We start from the raw sequence: 17770 nt of genomic DNA on the forward strand, positions 1-17770 counted from the left end.
TTTATCTACATCCAATAATCAAATTCATTTACCAAAAGAAAAAAAAAAAAAGAGAGAGGGAATTACTTCTAGATGTAACTGCTGGGATCATTTGCCTCAGCCTGGTACTGAAAACTGCAAAATCAAGCATTAAAGTAGGGTTGCCACCTGTCCCGTTTTTGGCTTCTGTGTCCGGGGTGCCATTTAGGGTTGCCAGGTGTCCAGTTATTGACTGGAAAGTCCAGTTGAAAAGGGGACCTGGCAACCCTAAATGGCACCCAAACCAAAAGTCTGGTAACTGCGGGGCAGTGGGAGGCACCAGGTCATTAACCTGCATCTGCCCCATCTGAGCCAGGACCACCTCCTTCTTGCAGAGAGGCTCCTTGAGACAATCCAGCAAGCGACGGAGGGAGTGGGAGAGAGGAATGAGCGATGGGGGCGGGACCTTGGGGCAAGAGGCAAGGAAGGGGGTGAGGCCCATGAGGTCCAGTTACCAGCACTTAGAAATGTGGGAACCCTGAATTAAAGAGAAGGGAAAATAGATATTTGGACTGATATAACTGGGTCTCTGCTTCTCTGGAAGGCACCAGTCCTATAAAATGATGAGCGTCTTCATCCATAGTCATCTTTTGGCATGGAAGGCACTTGGCACGTTGCTAGATTTGGTCCTCCAGGCCTTGTGTATAAAATATACACACACTGCAAAATCCTACTTGCCCTGGGTGTATGTTACATTGATGAAATAGTCAATATAATTTGCTTTCTTCTTCTTGTTGGTTATTGTGGTTAAAGGCTGTGCGAGTAAACTTAGTGCCTGGCATGGTAAATTTTAATGTTTGTTATATAAGTGTGTGTGTGTGTATAAATATGATTATAAGTATTAAACTTTGTTTCACATTGACAAATGGTTTTCTTGTCTTTTTCTAGGTTAGAAAACATTTAAGAAAGAAACAATAGTTCTTAGGGTGTATTTGGGGGAAGTATATATAGGTATAACATGAAAATGACCAAAATAAACCTATAACGATGTAAGCAATAGAGCTGGTTGGGAATCTTTTAATGAAATGTTTTTCCGTCAAAAAATGCTGATTGAACAAAATTGAAACTTTCTGCAGTGTTAACAAATTTCCAGTTTTGAAGAAAGTTGAAATGGCAATGTTCTGTTTTGATGCTTTCAAAATGAAAAGTTCCGTTTTAGGTTTGAAACATTTAATTATTAAAATTAAAAAGAACAGTTGGGAGATGTAAACCAAATTTTTGTTTGAAGTTGTTGATTTGACTTTTCATCCCCATTCGGGATGGGAAAAATCTTTGTCAGCTTGAACATTTGTTCCCAGGACAGAAAAACAATTTACTGCCCAGCCCTAGTAAAAAGCACTCTTGCTTCTTCAAATGCCCAAAATAAAATAGTAAAAAGATATTTACTACACTCAGAACTTACTCAATTCAAGCCATTGTTATTATAAATATATAATACTTTTTATTTAGTATCTTTCATACAGATGAAGTTTAAAGTGTTTTATAGATTTCTACTAACAGGCAAACCTGTGTGTTCACTGGAGCTGGTCAGATTATGGGAAAACATTATTAATGAAATCCTCCTGACTCATCTGACCATGCTCCTACCCTTTGTTTTCATTTCCATAAATGTTTTTGCAACTTTTCTGTTTGCACAGATATTTATAGTGGAGCTTTTATGTTTGCAAACACCTATTCCAAACTGTAGTCTTTAGAAAGCAAGGAGAGACTAGGACAGTGATTTCAAAATAAATACAGCATCTGTGTAATGAGCAGTGAGGGAACATGCTCCAGAAAGGTGAAGATCCTTTCATCAGAGACATGTGAAATGTGTACTAGCCTTATAACATAAAGAAATATGTCTGCAGTGTAGACAGCCATAGAAGTTGGAGAGAACAGTGGCTGGAGACAGCTGGCCTGTGGAGCCAACTCTGCATACAGCGCAGAGCTGTGTATGGTTTCGTAGTAAGATGCGTAACTGGCTGGTGCTTTGTGAAATGGCTGCTGCTCTTTGTGACTGGTGGTGGATGTGGGGAACAGTGACAGAAACTAGAGACATTATTATTGAATTTACAGATCTCCCAGAAACATGAAATAATGTTATAAGGAACACTGAACTCCAACTTGTAAGGGTATGCATTTGGGGAAAAGTTCATGCACTTTTTGCCATTTCATCATCTGTTTTTGTGTCCCCTCCCTCCTAGTGTCTTTTTTTTCTTTCTTTCTTGATTTTTACAGTTAGAAACTTTTGGTTTTGTCCCGAGGCGCGAACTTTCTGTGTTTCTGGGGGGTACTCGATCCCTGCTCCACCCCAAACCCCACCCCCACTTCGCCCCTGCCTCCTCCTGCCCCCGCTCCTTTCCCTCCGCCCCCTCCCCCCCCACCGCCTTCTGCATACTGCAGAACAGCTGATCGAGGCAGGGCAGAGGTGCTGGGAGGAAGGGGAAAGAGCTGATCGGTGGGGCTGCTGGTGGGTGCTGAGCATCCGCTGTTTTTTTTCCCGAGGGTGCTCCAGCCCCCGAGCACCCACGGAGTCAGCACCCCTTGATCAGGGACTATCTCCTACTATGAAAGCGACAAAGAGTCCTGTGGCACATTATAAACTAACAGACATATTGGAGCATAAGCTTTCGTGGGTGACTACCCACTTCATTAGATGCATGTAGTGGAAGTGTCCAGAGGCAGGTATAAATATGCAAGCAAGAATCAGGCTAGGGATAATGAGGTTAGTTCAGGGAGGATGAGGCCCTCTTCTAGCAGTTGAGGTGTGAACACCAAGGGAGGAGAAACTGAATATATACATAGTCTCTTACTATGTTTATGTTCAGCACTTAATACAATGGGGCTCTGATTTTAGTTGATTTCTCTAAGTACTACTGTAACAGAAATAATAAACTTTTGGGCTTTGTCTAAAATAATCAAGAAACAAAAACAGATTATAAACCAAATCATCTTTAAGAGAAGAGTTACCCAAATCATCTCTTCTCCACCCAAAGCCCTGGCACGAAGGCTGTGTGTGTGTTTGTGAGAGAGAGAGAGAGAGGGTGGGGAACAGGTGATCAGTCTTGACCAGTAATGCAATATATGACAGGTAATGACGAGGAATAACTTCCCTCTGAATTGTCATTTGGACAGCTTAGGTAGGCAGAATGGTATAGCTCTCTGGAATGGATATTGGCAGAACAACCAAGGTTGATACTCCTACTCTTGCAAGCATGATGGGATTTTTGAATGATAAGAAATGGGTGGGATATGTATGGCGCCTGCAGTAGAACAGTTCTCCCATAGCCTTAGTATTTACCTAAAATTATCTTGCCTCGGCTGAGATCTAATGAAACTGCATCTCAAGCTGCATGTGACTGTAGGCTTATTTTTATTAAAAGTTTGATAAATTATTGGAATAAATCCTTGGTGAATTGATCAATCCTTTCCCCCCCCCCCCCACCCGTGTTCACACTGGAAGTAGAAGACCAGTGATAATAGTTGGAGACAGACATGGGGGAGTCACGTTTCATGGCTGCAGGGTGAACTATGCCTTAGACCGCTTTAGTCCCTGTGGAATGTAGCTCTGAGGTGACAAGCCTGCCTTCCTGCACGTCACTAGTCCAGTCCCTCTGACAGGATATCTGGGCTGCAGCCACCCAGTTTCCAACTGAGTTAATAACACAAGCTCGACTTGGGTTTGCCACCTGTAATAGTTTACCTTCAGGCGCCTGTGACCGTAATAAGGCATAGTCTAATGTCTAGATCTACATCATTCAGGGCTGTGAAAAATGTTGTGCCCTGTGCAGCCTAATTAGTTCAACCTAACCCACACTGTAGATCTAGCTAGGTTCATGGAACAATTCTTCTTTCAACCTAAGCATCACCGCTCAGAGAAGTGGGTTAACTACTGCATCAGGAAAACCCCTTCTATCAACGGAGGAAGCGTCTGTACTATGGTGGTACAACACCGTAGCTGTACCAGTGTGGCTGTTGTCGTGCAGGCATGTCTTAAGTATGTGGTGACACAAATAGCATCATCAAAACAAAGCATCATTTATTCATTCCTCTAAGGTACAAAGCGTGAAGAGCAAAGGATAAAAACAATAGAAGGCCTCTTGGGTCATATTTACAACAGCTAGCAAAGAAAGTTTAAGGTGTAAGTTCCTCTCAGCTCATCTAACTGGCATGGAGAAGCAACTTCTCTGGGTGCAGCAGACTCCCTTGGCTGACCCTTGGGAAGAGTCATCCATTCTGGGATGGGTGGAGCCAGAAGGCGTGTTCTCCAAATTGTTCCCTCAAAGACTCTTGTCTTTGCCATTGTTTCATTTCCTTTTACAGCCTCCTTTTGATTTAACTCCTGGCTACTGGTTGCTCCTGAGGTTTTTGACTGGTGAGGCATAAATCACAAAATAGGCTTCCCAATGTTTAATTGAATAGCTTCTAAAAGCTGTCCTTATTTACAGTGAAGAAGCAGCAGGTGAACCCAGGAGCTGGAGCCACTACCCAGCCCAGCATGGGAGGGTCGGGGGCCAAACATAAGGCAGGCACAGGGCTTAATGGCAGCTCCTCACGCGCACACATGGGGCCAAAAAGGCGCAGGGTGTAAGCCCCATGCCCGCAACCCTCCTGCGGCCCAAGCTGCTACAAAGCTGCCATGGCCTCACCAAGCAGTGGTTACCACAGCAACACCATTATAAAGTGACTCCTGGGCGTTGTAAATTGCCATGGTAACAAGGCAACTTCTTGAGGCACTATTAGGTATGCCAAGATTTGAGTCTCACGTGGCACTACGTTCTTCAGAGTTTTTGGCATTGTGTTACGCCGCTGGAAAGAGTGAGTTATGACATTTAAGCCCAGTGACAATTTGTCCTTAAATCTGTATATATTTATCAATGAAATAAAAAAGAATATGAAAAATGTATTTTATGACTTTTGGGAATTCTTGGTTTGGCTGTGCCTCACTTGCCAGCTGCCTGGACTCCTGGCATGCAAGCAAGTTAATACCACACAGATAACCTGAGGGGGAATATGATGTTTATAAAAAGAAATACTACACAGAATTCCCTTTTTTCTCTGCGTCAAGTTTTTTTGTAAGCATTATGGCAAAGGAGGATAACGAGAGAGCTTTGCAGATGTTTTGCTTTTCCATAGGTCCCATTTCTCTTTTTGTTCATGGTGGTGGTGGGAAGAGGACTATAGATATCTCTGTAAGAGCAGTGCTTGTTGAGTCCTGATTGTGGCCCTTAGTGGGGCTTGTGACTAGAACTGGTCGGAAAATGTTTGAGAAAACTGGTTTTTGTTGAAAATTCTGATCCAAAGCTTTTCCTGCAAAAGGGTGAGTTTAGGGGAACCATTCATCAGGAAACCATTTGGACCAGGATGGAATTGTGAAAACAAGAGATGCCTCCTCCCTGTGTCTCCCCCCCCACCACCCCACCCCCAAAAAATCTAGAATAGCCAATAGCTGAGTGGTTAGGATACTTACCCAGTATGTGGAAGACCAAGGGTCAAGTCCCTTTTCTGTTTTAGAAGAGTGAAACTGTGTATGATTTTGATATATAATATGTATTTAAAACATATGATGACATTTAACTAGTATAGCAACTCCTAACTGGCTCCACCTGACTGGTGTCTGTGGTGTTTTTTTTATCGTCCGTACAGACTTTTAATCATAATGCTGCCTAAAGCGTGTCTTTGATTTAATAATGAAAAAGGAAAGAAGGATGTATTTGATTTGTATCACTGATGAATGCAAAATGTGTGTGTGTGTGTGTGTGTGTGTGTGTGTATTTGTTTTGCTGTCTTTCCCGACATGGTCTGTGGTGAGTCTGTCAGTAAATATTGATTAGTGCATTGCCTCAGGAAGTACATGTGTCACAACCAGTTCATTGAGGGTCATTTCTTTTCAGTTCTCCACAATCAGGGCTCTAAGCCTACTCCCCTTTGCATGAAAAAGTGTCACATTTTGAGTACTGTACTTATTGTCTGAAATTGGTTAAAGGCAATTTAGTGCAAACAGCCATGGTACCTGATGTGTAGAAGAGATGCAAATCGGGAAACTGTATACAATTGTGCTTTTCTACTATGTGGGAGAGTCTGCCGTTGGGGAGGTTTAGATGATTCTTTTGTATCTCAGGATCTATCATTCTGGATCACTGGTTTATTTTGTCTGGGTACTTCAATGGGCAGATGTAGCAGGGCACAACAGGAGACATTTTGTGCCACTGATCTTGTTTGTTCTTTATCTCTCTCTCTCCTGTCGCGTGCAGTCTCTGTGTCTTTTCCTCCAGGATCTTTGTTGAGGTTTTCATTGTTTATTTACACTACCGTTGTTGCTTAGTGAATTCTTTTTTAGGCCCTCACGTATCTAGAGGGGAAGCTGGTCAAAATTATCCTTGCACCTTTAAGTCTGCCTCGAAGGTAGAAAAGGGTGAAGAGTGGGGGTTTAGTCCCCCTGGCAGATGCAGAAGCTGTGCCCTTTTGGAATTGGAGAAACTGTACTGTGCATTGAATGGTTTTAAGAACAGATTTCCTTATGATGAGATTGACTTCCCTTTTCTCCCTGTTAGGTTCCCCAGCATCAGATAAAAATGACTTCTTTAGAGAGATGAGAATCAAGTGGCACAGTTAGCCACTGTTCGGTATTAGATGCATTTGTTTTTTCTTGTTGGGGAAAAGGGTAATCTTAGTTTCTTCTGTGTTCAATTCATACTCAGATTTTCCAGGGAAAATTCTTTAAATAAAACCTTGGTCAGAGAAGGGCAGAGAGCAGTTGGCCATTTCCTCAAATATATTAATCAGGCAAATTTATTTCATATGTATCTCTTTAATTTCCCTTCCCCTTCCCCTCACCCTCCCCCCCCCCCCCCCGCCCTCAACTTGTTTGCCTTTCATTTGAGGCTAGCCACTAGTGAGAGAAAGAGGACCATGAAATCTGAGACACCTTAGAGTACTCCCTAACATTGGTGGTAGCTGTGGGGGAAGGAATGGGACAGGCTGTAAACTCCTCTCTTTCTGACAGTGGTATGTGGAGGGCAAGAGTCCTGGCTGGGATAACAGAAATGAGTGAAACTCTGAGAAGCTTATTAGGTGGTGGAGACTGAGGCTGAGCATTGGGTTCCTCGTTTTAAGTTTCTCTTTCAGCGAAGGGTTATGCTTAGCCTGCCTAAGGCTATGTCTACGCTACGGACCTTACAGTGGCACAGCTGTACCACTGCAGCTGTGCTGCTGTAAGGTCTCCTGTGTAGCAGCTCTATGCCAGCGGGAGAGAGCTCTCCCACCTGCATAATTAAACCACCCACAATGAGCGGTGGTAGCTATGGGCATGGCTATATTTGCAGATGTAGAGCGCTTTGAGTTAAACCAGCCTTCGTAGAGCGCAGCAAGGAAAGCGCTGCAGTCTGTCCACACTGACAGCTGCAAGCACACTGGCGTGGCCACATTTGCGACACTTGCAGCGGCATTGGGAGCAGTGCATTATGGGCAGCTATCCCACAGAGCACCTCTTCCCATTCTGGCACTGTGGCTTGTGGGAAGGAGGCGGGGGTGCGGGGCATTCTGGGTCTTGTCCCAACGCCCCATGATGCATTGGTTCGCATCGCAGCAATCCCTGTGCTTCCGTCCACATTTGGCACCATCTTTGAACGTTTTTTGTAGTGCGCGCTCTGTCTTCCCTTTTGGTCTGCGGGAATGGAGCCTGAACTGCTGGGGAGTATACTGACGAGTCTTGCCAGCATGTCACGTTTGGCAGTTGAGTTATTCCTTATGATCCGAAGTGACAGTGAGGGCTCCGACGATATCGACTCAAGTAATGCAAATGACACGAGTTTGTTTGTGGCATTCACGGACATGCTCACCACTGTGGAACGCTGCTTTTGGGCTCGGGAAACAAGCACTGAGTGGTGGGATCACATTGTCATGCAAGTCTGGGATGATGAACAGTGGCTGCAGAACTTTCGGATGAGAAAAGCCACTTTCATGGGACTCTGTGATGAGCTCGTCCCCACCCTGCGGCTCAAGAACACGAGATTGAGAGCTGCCCTGATGGTGGAGAAGCAGGTGGCTATTGCAATCTGGAAGCTGGCAACTCCAGACAGCTGCTGTTCTGTCGCAAACCAGTTTGGAGTGGGAAAGTAGACCGTTGGAATCGTGTTGATGCAAGTTTGCAGGGTCATTAATTGCATCCTGCTCAGAAGACCCGTGACTCGGGGTAACGTGCCTGACATTGTGGATGGCTTTGCACAAATGGGTTTCAATAACTGTGGAGGGGTGATAGATGGCTCTCATATTCCAATTCTGGCACCAGTCCACCTAGCCTCCGAGTACGCTAATCGGAAGGGCTATTTCTCTATGGTTCTCCAGGCACTTGTGGATCACCATGGGCGTTTCATTGACATTAACGCAGGCTGGCATGGAAAGGCACATGACGCATGCATCTTTTGGCCTGTTCAGGAAGCTGCAAGCCGGGACTTTTTTCCCAGACCAGAAGATCACCGTAGGGGAAGTCGAAATGCCCATTGTGATCCTTGGAGACCCTGCTGACACTTTAATGCCATGGCTCATGAAACCCTACACAGGGAGCCTTGACAGCAGCAAGGAGAGGTTCAACAACAGGCTGAGCCAGTGCAGAATGACTGTGGAGTGTGCTTTTGGCCGTTTAAAGGGCCGCTGGCGCTCTCTGTATGGGAAGCTGGACCTGGCCGATGACAGCATCTCTGCAGTTATATCTGTGTGCTGTACCCTCCAAAACATTTGTGAAGGGAAGGGTGAACGATTCACTCAGGCATGGAACTCGGAGGTTCAACACCTCTGCCTGTTCAAATTCAGCCTCCAGATCAGGGCTATTAGAGGGGCCCAGCGTGGAGCTGCAAGGATTAGGGATGCTTTGAGGGAGCAATTTGAGGCTGAAAGTCACCAGTAACGTCTGGTGCCCTGCACGGGAGTGAAGTGCAGTGGTTCCAATGTTAGTAGAAATCTGTGTTTGCTATGCTGACTTGCAGTGCCTGTTTCTTTCCTGGGCTAAGGTATCTTTTACTTATGCAATCATAAAGAATGTTTTCAAAGCCAAAAATTCCATTTATTGAAAAGAAAATTCATTTATTGAAAAGAAACACAACTGCTTGGGAAACAGGGCAAGGGGGTGGGGTGGGGTGGGGAACGGTACAATCACAGATTTGCGTATGTCCTGTTATCATGCTCAGTCTTCCTGTTTGGAGTGTTGTGCAATGAGTGCAGCACTTCAGGATGGCTATACTGCATAGTGATGGGGGTTGAGTGCAGTGCGTAAGGGTCATACTTTTTAGGGCTGGGTGGTGAAGCTACAGGTGTTGGAGGCAGCTGGTGGTGGTAAGAACCACTGTTCCCTCTAAGCTGTGCGCATATGCGCACACACAGATCCTAAACCCCGCATACATGGCAAAACACCGCGCACACAAAAATTTGCACAGAAGTACAACAATTTGCACAGAAGAAATTTTTTTTGCACATGGCCTGTCAAAAATTAGAGGGAACATTGGAACCCGGATGTTGGGGAAAGTGCGTTGGAGGTGATATGGGGGCACAAGGGAAAGTGGGTTGGAGGTGACATGGGGGCACAAGGGAAAGAGTTTTGGGACAAGGGCTGCAGGGGGGCACGGGCTTGGTAGTGCTTCACCTGCATGGCTACAAGCGCCTGGATAGAGTCTGCTTTGCACTCCATTATGCTTATCAGCCGATCCGTGCTTTGCTGCCCGAGCACCGCGTTTTTGTGCCGGCACTCCTCATTCTGCTGGCGGATCCTCCTTTCACTGTCCTGCCACTTCTGCACTTTTTGATTTTCATTACTTGAATGCTGCATTACTTCATGCAACATGTCTTCCTTGCTTCAATGTGGCCTCTTTCTGATTCTTTGGAGTCTTTTGGCTGGTGATAACATGAACGGCTGAGATCTCAAGGTTGCATCTGTAAAGGGCAAGCACAGTCTACTCAATAGCATAATTTGCCCATCCCAAAGCAAGCGCGCACAACCCACAGGAGCCCCAAAATGGTAAGTAAGCACAGGGTCAAGTGTGATTGATTGTTTCATGGCTGTACTGTCCTCTGGGTTTCTGTGCCTTGAGGAGAGCCAACAACTGCAGGGGGCCCCTGTACTGAACACTGTCCCCACTTTTTCCACAGGAGTTTGTCCTGGAAGATATCTTGCTGCTGAGGGTGACCTGGGAAGCAAGGGAGGGACTTCTACTGCAATGCGGCTTCCGCCCTGGCCCATATGCAGCTTGTCTGTGTGCAGCAATGGTCCCCCCGCCCCTCACAGCACTGTGGCACAGACAAGTTAGCTTTACTGGGACAAGGACCACAGTGGCTCTCCTGAGAAACCCGTACAAGTGCATTGCCCAAGTTCTGGATGAGACCTTTGAAGAGATCACTGAGGCCAATTATTGCGATGTGAGAGAGCACATCAACGCCCTATTCCGCATCTAGGCATGCATGCAGCCCTAACCCTCCTCGCCCAGAGAGCCCACACCAAATAACTTCCTTCCCAAAATAAAAGCTGCTTACCGGGCACCTCCTCTGGTGTTTGTCCTTCCTCAAGCACCGGCTGCTGCGACTAGCTACCTTCCTCCTGGCTTGAGAACAGCTCCTGGCTGCATGTATCTAGGGATTCCGGGGTGTCTTCCTCAGCCTCAGCACCCTCGCTCCTGCTTTGCTCCTTCTCTTGCCTTGTTGAACTGGGCTCTGAAGTGTCCCTGGTGGTACTTGGAGTGGAAGTGGGGTCACCCCCAAGTATTGCGTCCAGCTCTTTGTAGAAATGGCAGGTCTCAGGGGCAGCACCGGAGCAGCTGTTTGTCTCGTGGGCTTTGTGGTAGGCATTCTGCAGCTCCTTCACTTTAACCCTGCACTACAATGCGTCCCGGTCATGGCCCCTTTCCATCATGTCCCTTGATATCTGCCCAAAGGTATCGTAATTCCTATGGCTGGAGCACGGCTGGGACTGGACAGTTTCCTCTCCCCAAACACTGATGAAGTCCAGCACCTCACCATTGCTCCATACTGGGGATCGCCTGGCGCGTGGAGGCATGGTCACCTGGAAAGATTTCGCTGAGAGCACTCCACACCTGGCTGAGCAAACAGGAAGGGGATTTTCAAAATTCTCAGAGAATTTAAAGGGTGGGTCTGATGGTTGGTCACCTGAGGGCAGGGCAGTAGAGTTCAAAGTGATGACCAGAGTGGCTAGAATAGGCATTGTGGGACACTTCTGGAGGCCGATCAGAGCGCATTAACAGACCAGAGTATCCACACTGGCGCTGTGGCGCTTCAGTGGGGGCGCACCAAACGTTATTCCTCTTGCCGAGGTGGAGTACCAGGAGCGCTCTATGTGCCTTGCCAGTGTGGACGGGTAGTGACCTAGTGCACTCAGGGCTCCTTTAATGCACTCTCACTCGCACGTGTAGCCAAGCCCTGTGTCGGCAGGAGAGCGTCTCAAGCTGACATAGTGCTGTCTACACCAGCGCCTTTCTTGGGGAAACTTGTGTGCAACAGGGGGCTGTTTCTTCACACCCCTGACCGACAAAAGTGTTAGTGTAGACAAAGCCTTAGATGACCTTCCTTGGACATCCAGTTGTGGCAGATGGGGCCAGAGACCCTCTGAGGGGAGGGATTAAGCTTTTATGGGAGCTGAGTTGGGAAAGTTTCTGTTTTGTGAACTGGCTTCTTCAGTCTGGAGAAGGGTTATTGGTTGTTCCTCATCTTTTTGGGTTGTATTTTAAAGTATTTGTCAAAGAACATAACCTGGATTTGGAGTTCCTGGGTGTTTGTATACATTGGAATGAAAATAAAAAATAAAAATATTTATAATTGGTGCAGTGGTTATTCAGATGCATCACGTGTTGGTATTAATGTTCTTTGAGCACACAAGCATTTGTATGTGTGATTTTAAAAGTCTGTGTGTGTGTGCACGCACGTGTGTGGACACCTGGGCGTGTGACTTTAAAATGTGCTACTGTTGTTTTGCCAGAAAAAGCAGCTAATGTGAATGTTTTAAAGAAATGGACCTGAACGTGAATGAGGCAAATTCATTTGAATGAATACTCAGGTATATTTTGGCATCTCCCTTGCAATTATCCTGTTGTAGGTTATTTTAGGATCACTATCTTGCTCTTTAGAACACAACACCTCCCCCCTCCCCATGCCCCCACAAACGTTTGGTTTGGATAAGATATCTGACAGTTCAGCTCAATCCATGCTCTTTTTTTTAATAATTATTAGCAGTTGACTTGGCCTACACATTCTGGACCTTGGCATGGCAAGCAAATCAGTACAGCCACAGATGGCTATTTTGGGGTGGAGAAGTGGGGAGGGACTATAGCTATACTGAGGAGTTGTTGTAATCTGCTGCACCTTCAAAGGATGAGAGAGCTGATATTTACCTTCCCCTTTTCTGTTTTTTCTCTCTCTTAGGAAATACTGTGTGTTACAGACAGAGACATCAATCCCAGCTCACTCCCCCCCCCCTTTTTTTTTCTTGCCTGAATTAGAAGCTCCAGGAATGTGCTAATTGGCGGCGGCCTCTTCAGAGAGGTAAAAGGTAATTGTTATCTGCCCGCTTTAGGTGTCTTGCCTGTTAAACCTCTTTTGGAGCAGGTGGGAAAGGAGGGGAAGCTTAGAATAAGCTTGTCAGTGTGGAATTTTTATTTTCTTAGATCATCTCCAAGTTGATCGCGATGGTTTTCCATCCTCTTCAATGTACTCATGCAAAGAGAGGCTTCTGTCTATGTTCATTCATGCATACAGTCCTGTCCTGTGCCTATTTCTATGTGTAGGACAGAGAGCTAGTTTTGAGCAACCGGAGGAAAAGGTTTGCTTAAAATGTTAGTAGAAACATATTTTTTTTAAAAGATGCTCAGTGCATTGGTGGAATGATGACTTCTCTGCATTAGCTTAGCTCCTTGGCCCTTGCCCTCCACCCCAGGTCCTCTTTGGTCATTTGTAATCTCTTGCTCCATCATCCATTATGTCTCCAGGGAAGAAGAAAGGACTCCCATTGGGCAAAATACTGGTTCAGGTAAAATCACCTGCATTTGAATAACTCTACATTTGAATCACATCTTTCCTTGAGATTTGGAAAAGATTGGGTAATAATTGTAATACCTAGATCAGGGGTGGGCAAACTTTTTGGCCCGAGGGCCACATCTGGGTGGGGAAATGGCTTGCAGGGCTGGGGCAGGCGGTTTGGGTGCAGGGATGGAGTGCGGTGTGCAGGAAGGAGCTCAGGGCAAGGGGTTGGGGCAGAGGAGGGGTGTGAAGGGGCTCAGGGAAGGGGGTTGGGGTGCAGGAGGGGTGTGGGATGTGGCAGGGGGCTCAGGGCAGGGAGTTGAGGTGCGGGGTGCAGGAGGGGTTCAGGCTCCGGCCCAGCGCCGCTTACCTAGAGCGGCTCCTGGGTGGCAGCAGCCTGCACCGGGGCCAGAGAGGTCCCCATGCGTGCCTGTCCCAGCCCGTGTCGTGCCATACCACGCCACTCCGGGAAGTGGCCTGCACCACATCCCTGTGCGGCCCCTGGGAGTTGTGGGGGTGCAGAAGGCTCCAAGTGTTTCCCTCGCCTGTGGGTACCTCCCCTGAAGCTCCATTGGCCGCGGCAACCCATCCCTGGCCAATGGGAGCTTTGCGGGAGGTACCCACAGGCAAGAGCAGCATGTGGAGTTCTCTGCTCCCCCACCCCCAGGGGCTGCAGGGACATGGTGTGACCGCTTCCCGGAGCGGTGCGGCGCCACGGGGGTGACAATCCCATGGGCCAGATCCAAAGCCCTGGGGGGCTGGATCTGGCTCGCAGGCTGTAGTTTGCCCTCCCCGACCTAGATCTTACATAGCAATTTTTATCAGTAGATGTCAAAGTGGTTTACAAAGGGAAATCAGTAACATTATCCCTTTTTTACATATGAGGAAAGTGAGGCATGGGTGGATGTGACTTGCCGAAGGTCACCTAGGAGACTGGTGGCAGAGTCAACAATTGAACCCGGGTTTCCTGAGCCCAAATCCAGTGCCCTATCTACTAGGCTATGCTTCCTTCCAACTGAACTTGTTTTTCATGTATTTAAATGCTTCTAGTTCCAGGCAGAAGTGCCAGAATATGGTATGTGTGAGCCTCTATGTAATAAATTCCATGGCCATAAATGGTGGTGTGACCTCATGTAATCCTCACCTATCTTTCCACTTCTTGGAATATGGTTTATATTCCATATCCCCAGTGCCATGCAAGTTAATGGTTGCAAAACAGTTTCTATCCTTACAAGCATTTTAGATGAACCTATTTTAGAACATGTTTTTAAATGTTGTTACTTCCTGCTGCGACTTTCAGGGGATGCTAAGGGAGTTAAGTGCCCAAGTTCCATGGAGAGCCAAGTTGATTTGAACACCTAATTCCTTTAGGCTCCTTTGGAAAGCCCATTGTTAAGTCTTTAGCTCTCTGTATCCTACGATAACTGATTCCTAAATGAATCATTAGCTCTGTGATTCAGGGGTATCCATAGTCCCATAGACTGATGTTTGGTGCAAAATGTAAAACCTCAGACTAAGTGCAGATACTGCAGGGTATAACTTGCTGACCAAATGACAAACTGCAGGTAGGCAAATCTGCCTGGAGCAGCTCTGTCCCATGCTTGCTACCATGCTGCGGACGGTGGGGAAGAAAGCAAATCCTTTATTAGAAGGGCCCCTACTGGGTGACTGATTACCTTCTGAAACAAAGCAATGGACCTTTCTGGTTACTTTTCTGGGGCGCTTCAATTGATACTAAGAGACAAGCAGAAACATACAGACCAGTTGAAGCATTCTAATGGAGTCTCCTGGAATTTCCCTCGGGCTCCTTCTAGGTAATTACCTGTCTATCACTTTGTCTCCTATCTTTTAATGAGGGAGGAGTGCCAGACTCCCAGACCACTAATCCTTATTACTGTAGAAAGGTAAGTTTCACTCCTCTGTTTCTCACCTTTGAAAAATGGCACCAGCTACCCAGCTGGCTTGGCTCTCTAAATCATTTAAAAATGGCTGATAACCTTTCTCCATGGTTGCCAGACTAAATCATGGGAATCTCCTGACTGCTTCAGGCATGTATTCCCTGAATTAGCCATACGGGTAAGAAAGAGGGAGTTGATAGGGAAGGAAGACTAGCAGAAGCCACCTTACAATCCCTAAATTCACTTTCCCCCAGACAGACTCTTTATTAGAGCTGTGGGATATGTTCATTTCAAACCCAGAACTTGGAGCAAATTGACTGAGATTTGCAAGCCTGGTCTGACCTGGAGTTCTGGGCGAAAGCCACTGCAAAACCTGGCAGTTCCAGCTGAGCTTGCTTACAGTCTCAGGGTTCTTTCAGACCCCAAAACTCACAGGAACTGGGTTAATGTAAACCTGTAAACCCAAATCTCACAGGGTTGGAAGGGTTTTTTTGGTGGGCCTCTGCTCGTTAGCCTTCTGTTTGTATTTTGTTTTGTTTTACTCAATTAGATTTTTCTACTGGAAACTTTCCATGTACCCTATATTTCCAGTCTCTTCCTGTGGAGGCCCTGCTTCAGGACTATTGCCATTTCTCTTAGGCCAGGGTACTCGGTCTGTGCCTCTGTTACCTCAGCATAGTACTGAGTTTTTCCTTGGATAACCCCTTCTGTTCCTGTTGCTGGCTCACATTACTGTAACAAGTCAGAGATATTTCCCCCCTCCTCAGCTGTTGCTTACGCCGGGAGCTCAGGCATAAGCCCCATGTCCCTATATACCCCTCTTTTCTTTATTCTTCACCTGGCCAACATGTCAGAGGTCTCGGGAGATTGTGCTGGTTTTGGAGGTTGTCCTTTTCCAACTGCTTCCATGTGTCAGACTCCAAGAAATGTACATTGTTAAGCTCCTTTACAGTGCCTTAGTGCAGCTTGTGCTTCTAACTGTCTGCTTATGTATGGATTTAAGCAGCAGAGTCTGCTATCAAATGCTATCACCCAGTGTATATCCCTTCGGGTGAAAAGCTTTAGGAGAAGAGGTGGGACATGGTAGTGATATTTGGGAAACAAAGCAAAAGGAAATTCTTCCAAGTTTGTTGGGCTGAAACCTTTTGCGGGGGAGGGGGAAGGTATTCTTGCTGGACTTTTAAGTATTTTTTGAGGGTGAGTGTGGGAGGAGGGAATGTCTGATTGTTAAATAGCCAAACATTTGCTGTTTCATTGCTATATGTGGAGTTACCTTTTTTGTCCTTTCTTCAATTAAACTTGGGCAAAGATTTTTCGCTCCTAGAAAGTATAAATCATATACAAAGTTGAGATCCTGTTCATAATTGACACACTTAGAATAATGAGAAGAAAAAAGTGCTTTCAAGATTGCAGCAAAGTCATCTCTTTATTTTATTTTTTCCCTCTCTCCTGACCCATCTCCAGAGAAAAGGTGATACAGCTTCTAGCTAACATATTTCAGGTGGGTGATGCTGTGGTATGTTAAGCGGTGTCTGTAATAGCTTATCTATCGGTGGTAAGCTTACTCTGTTTGTATTTCTCTTTTCACACATAAATCAAGTTAACAGTTTTCAAGACTTCGAGCAGTGTTTCAGCAGGATATTTGCTTAATGTCTTTAAAAAAAAAAAAAGCTTTTAAGGTCGGTTTTGAGTTAGGATTTCTAATACAGGAAACATATCCAGTGTCAAAGCTATGAAGCTATCCAGCACCCAGCCAGGAGTCAGACTTCTGAGTCAGAATGAATTAACAGCAGAGTTTGTGTTTCCAGGAGTTCCAGTCTCTGGAGACCTAATCTTCTCACAGGCCTTAAATCCTGATTAAACAGTACATCACCACTGAGCAAAGCACTTAAGTGCATTGCTTAACTTTAAGTTATGCTATATACTTCCTAGAGGCTTGCATTTTGTCTTTGCCTGAAGAGCTCTCTTTAAGCGCTGAGTAATGCCTGTGCTTGGAAGGATTAGATTTTTATTGGTAAATATCAGTAAACATCAATTTCACTTTCCACACACAAACCAACGAAAAAATATTTCTATCAATAGTAATCAAAATTTACAGATCGTCAAAGTAAAAAAAAAAATGCTGCCTCAGAATTTTTTTTAACCTATTAAGGATATTTACTTTGTATATTTTGACATGTGATGCTGATCATCTGTTGTGACATTTTAATTGTTACAGAGTTTTAACATTTTGAATCTCATCAGTGTCCACTGTCATTAAATAACTATTGGCTGACCTCCTCCCCCGTAATTTGCACAGCTTTGAAAATTAAAATCGGAAAAAACCACTTGAAATAAAAATTGATAATGTAAAATTATATTCAAAAAAGTCAAATTCTGCTAAGTCTTGGTATACCATATAGGACTGGGGTGGGAAAACTACAGCCCGTAGGCTGGATATGGCCCGCAACCCGTTCTAACCCAGCCCGTGAGCTCCTGCTGGGGAGCGGGGTCTGGGGCCGCACCACGCGGCTCGGCTCCGCTCCGGTGCTCCAGCTGGGGCGCTGGTTCTCAGGGGCCGGACCATGTAGCTCGGCCCCGCTCCGGCTGGGGCGCAGGGTTGGAGCTACACCACACGGCTCGGTCCTGTTCCAGCCGGGGCGCTGGGTTGGGGGGCTGTCCCAGCCAGGGCGCAGGGTCAGGGCCACAACACGTGGTTCCCGGAAGCTGCGCCATGGCACCCCTCTGGCTCCTAAGTGTTCCAAAGGGAGTTCCAATGGGAGCTGCATGGGCAGTGCCTCCGGATGGAGCAGCATGCAGAGCTGCCTGGCCATGCCTCCACATTGGAGCCGGAGAAGGGACATGCCACTGCTTCCGGGAGC

General features: G+C 46.2%; 1 protein-coding gene across 11 annotated transcripts in view; it reads left to right on the forward strand.

Annotated features, from left to right (window-relative positions):
- ZMIZ1 (zinc finger MIZ-type containing 1) overlaps positions 1-17770 on the forward strand; it is a 470647-nt gene that overhangs the window by 58428 nt on the left and 394449 nt on the right. For 9 of the 11 annotated variants that reach the window (XM_084633918.1, XM_084633910.1, XM_084633912.1 and 6 more), the window contains exon 2: positions 12418-12544. The exons of the other annotated variants lie outside the window; for them this stretch is intronic. The gene's annotated coding sequence lies outside the window, so the exon portion shown is untranslated. The remainder of the gene's footprint in view (positions 1-12417; positions 12545-17770) is intronic. 11 annotated transcript variants of the gene reach the window in all.

This window comes from Lepidochelys olivacea (genome assembly GCF_965140295.1).
Source record: "Lepidochelys olivacea isolate rLepOli2 genome assembly, chromosome: 7".
Classification (NCBI taxonomy): Eukaryota; Metazoa; Chordata; order Testudines; family Cheloniidae; genus Lepidochelys; species Lepidochelys olivacea.